At 34.3% G+C, this 2,376-nt stretch overlaps 1 long non-coding RNA gene across 1 annotated transcript; it reads right to left on the bottom strand.

The window, feature by feature from the left end:
• Positions 1-896: 896 nt before the first annotated feature.
• On the bottom strand, positions 897-1,263 carry LOC149630969 (uncharacterized). Its single transcript, XR_016374071.1, has 3 exons — positions 1,124-1,263; positions 1,007-1,059; positions 897-931 (listed from the first exon to the last, which is right to left on the bottom strand). It is a non-coding gene; the product is annotated as an uncharacterized LOC149630969 (long non-coding RNA).
• Between the last annotated feature and the right edge of the window lie 1,113 nt (positions 1,264-2,376).

The following is a 2,376-nucleotide window of genomic DNA, read 5'->3' as shown; positions in this document are numbered from 1 at the left end:
TGAAACTGTTATTTTCTAACAAACTAATCGAACCATTTTGTCAGTTGGTGGCGAGTTGGTTCCAACATGTGTAACAGATGATATAGGTACCTGTATTTAGTAAATTTATCTTAAACAGCTAAATGCGTTTACAATGTACGACATAAAATTTGCAATTTCTAATGTTTTACCGATTGTTTTGGTTCTTCATTACAATTACGTGAAGATGAAGGAATAGATTTTATTAAGGCCTCCAAATGGTTTTTTGCTTTGTTGAAAATTATTGTTTGGAATTTTTTCGAAATTGAACAACAATCTAATGTACTATTACCATTTTCGAGGTTTTCACACTTCGAACAATCTTTTCCAATTTGTTCTTCTAGAATTCTAATTCTCTCATTTTATATGATGAATATCATTATCAAATCTTCAATTGAATATTTTAGAAGCAATATATTCAACAGACCAATTTCAAAATTTAGTTCCCTAATTTTAAGAGACTTTTCCTGAAGTTCAGCCTTTAACTTATCAATGATAGGCTTATTGTTTTCCAAAATTGTATAAGGCTTGGGAAATATTTTTCGTGGACTTTCATGCTCTCCAGCAAGGTTCACAGAGTCAAGCAATGGACTCCCTGTTTATTTTCGTCGCTTTAAGAATTACCATGCTCAAAAATGATATAATAATATTTCACATACCACATGGATCTTGGCAAGTGTTATTAATTGGATCTTCGCAGGTGTTAATAATTGGATCTTGGCAAGTGTTATTAATTGTATCTTGGCAAGTGTTATTAATTGTATCTTGACAGGTGTTATTAATTGTATCTTGGCAGATGCTATTAATTGGATTTTGGCAGGTGTTATTAACTGGATCTTGGCAGGTGTTATTAACTGGATCTTGACAGGCGCTATCCGTTGGAACTTGGCAGGCGCTATCCGTTGGAACTTGGCTGAGAGGCATTTGGCGATTAAAGCTATTAACTTCATTAGGGTTTCCACAAATTATTTCTTAATTCAATACATACCGTATGTCTGAAGCAATGGTCTCATGTTCATTAGAAGTAGCAGAACCCGACAACTACAATTCGTTTAAAAATTAGGAAATTTCTTAAACCAGAAAAAAAGAAAAAAATTGAACTCACATGTGAACTTCCAATTTCGCTTGAGCCAACAAAATATTGGGGCGTCCACTGATCCGTCAGAGATGGCATACTGAAAATTGATTTGCTTATATCTGCTTTTGCCTTTGACGTTATGGTCTCATTTTCTTTCTTTCTTTTGCCTGGCGTTGCGTTGCTTAAATCAACAACTTTCCGTTTCTTAGATTTATTTTCATTTGATAGTTCGTTACAAATTTTCACACCAACAGCCAATTCTTCCTTCACTAGTTCTTCATGATCATCTATGTAATGTTTATTAAATAAATACCTTCGGTACTGTTACTGGAATGGTCTATCTATAGAAATTAGAAACGCGATGGGTCATTTGTACCTCAAATATCATTAAGCTGTGAAAAAGGGGCCAAACAAACTGACTAATGTATTGTAGTTGCTAATTAATAGCAACCACATTTAAACCAAATTTAATGTAGACGTAATTGTCAATTACAAGTAATATCAGAAGTAAACGAACCTAGTAATATTTATGACCAAGTTTAATAATATAATCAAAGTTTGCAAACCTGAAATCTTCACTACTACTCCATCGTAGAGTTCATTGTTATACATAATTTTAGTCCTTGCTCCTTCGTATCTTTTTGACTTATATTTAACCGCTGTAAGTGGCATAATTGTTGTTTTCTTCTCTTCGATCCAGTATATAATGGCTTCCAATTCTTTAGGATGGGCTTTCTTCATGGTAGTTTTTGAAGATTTACATTTTTTACTAGAGCCTTGGCTTCCGGCACTCACCACAGACGTTTTGTTTTGGTTCATCTTTTCTTTGTTACTTATGTCTATCAAATTCTTAACATTAACGGGTACTCTTTCCATTTTTGAAAAGAGTTAAAATTAACCACGAACGCAGTTTTTGAAGGACCGAAAAACACAAATAAGAATTAACATTCATAACATCTGACGAACCTTCCAGATTATTCACTGGCAACGCCCGTATCAACTTAGTAGCTACTAAACCAAAGATCCAGAGAGAGACATGTAAAAAGGGGGTAGTTCTGGATGTTCCAGTGCAAAATATGTGTTATAAAAGTATTCCCATTTCCCTCACGATTGCGTAGGGGAATTTATCCTACAGTAGTATTTGTCCTTCCACCAGAGAAAATTAATACAGAGAACGGAAGCTCTAGCCGTTAATAGTGCAAAATGCAATGTAGCTCAAACATGTGGGGTATGTCTCTTTTCTGGTCACATAGCACAACGAAGACGAGGAGTTAGTTCGT

Source organism: Phalangium opilio, unplaced genomic scaffold (assembly GCF_054372755.1).
Source record: "Phalangium opilio isolate 3A_F unplaced genomic scaffold, DU_Popi_V2 ptg000101l_1, whole genome shotgun sequence".
Taxonomy (NCBI): domain Eukaryota; kingdom Metazoa; phylum Arthropoda; class Arachnida; order Opiliones; family Phalangiidae; genus Phalangium; species Phalangium opilio.
This window is presented reverse-complemented; position numbering and strand designations above follow the sequence as displayed.